The following is a 1,120-nucleotide window of genomic DNA, read 5'->3' as shown; positions in this document are numbered from 1 at the left end:
CTAACTCAAGCTAACTCAAGCTAGCTAAAGCTAACTCAAGCTAACTCAAGCTAACTCAAGCTAACCCGAGCTAACTCAAGCTAACTCAAGGTAGCTAAAGCTAGTTCAAGCTAGCTCAAGCTAGCTAAAGCTAAGGACAAGCTAACTCAAGCTAACTCAAGCTAACTCAAGCTAGTTCAAGCTAACTCAAGCTAGCTAAAGCTAACTCAAGCTAACTCAAGCTAACTCAAGCTAGCTCAAGCTAACTCAAGCTAGTTCAAGCTAACTCAAGCTAGCTAAAGCTAACTCAAGCTAACTCAAGCTAACTCAAGCTAACTCAAGCTAGCTAAAGCTAACTCAAGCTAACTCAAGCTAACCCGAGCTAACTCAAGCTAGCTCAAGCTAACCCAAGCTAGCTAAAGCTAACTCAAGCTAACTCAAGCTAATTCAAGCTAACTCAAGCTAACTCAAGCTAACTCAAGCTAACTCAAGCTAGCTAAAGCTAACTCAAGCTAACTCAAGCTAACTCAAGCTAACCCGAGCTAACTCAAGCTAACTCAAGGTAGCTAAAGCTAGTTCAAGCTAACTCAAGCTAGCTAAAGCTAAGACAAGCTAACTCAAGCTAACTCAAGCTAACTCAAGCTAACTCAAGCTAACTCAAGCTAACTCAAGCTAGTTCAAGCTAACTCAAGCTAACTCAAGCTAACTCAAGCTAGCTAAAGCTAACTCAAGCTAACTCAAGCTAACTCAAGCTAACCCGAGCTAACTCAAGCTAACTCAAGGTAGCTAAAGCTAGTTCAAGCTAACTCAAGCTAGCTAAAGCTAAGACAAGCTAACTCAAGCTAACTCAAGCTAACTCAAGCTAACTCAAGCTAACTAAAGCTAGTTCAAGCTAACTCAAGCTAGCTAAAGCTAACTCAAGCTAACTCAAGCTAACTCAAGCTAGCTCAAGCTAACTCAAGCTAGTTTCAAGCTAACTCAAGCTAGCTAAAGCTAACTCAAGCTAACTCAAGCTAACTCAAGCTAACTCAAGCTAGCTAAAGCTAACTCAAGCTAACTCAAGCTAACCCGAGCTAACTCAAGCTAGCTCAAGCTAACCCAAGCTAGCTAAAGCTAACTCAAGCTAACTCAAGCTAATTCA

This window comes from Convolutriloba macropyga, unplaced genomic scaffold, assembly GCF_964194025.1.
Source record: "Convolutriloba macropyga unplaced genomic scaffold, txConMacr16.3 SCAFFOLD_6108, whole genome shotgun sequence".
In the NCBI taxonomy this organism is placed as follows: domain Eukaryota; kingdom Metazoa; phylum Xenacoelomorpha; order Acoela; family Convolutidae; genus Convolutriloba; species Convolutriloba macropyga.
The sequence above is the reverse complement of the archived record's forward strand: the minus strand, read 5'-3'. Positions refer to the sequence as shown.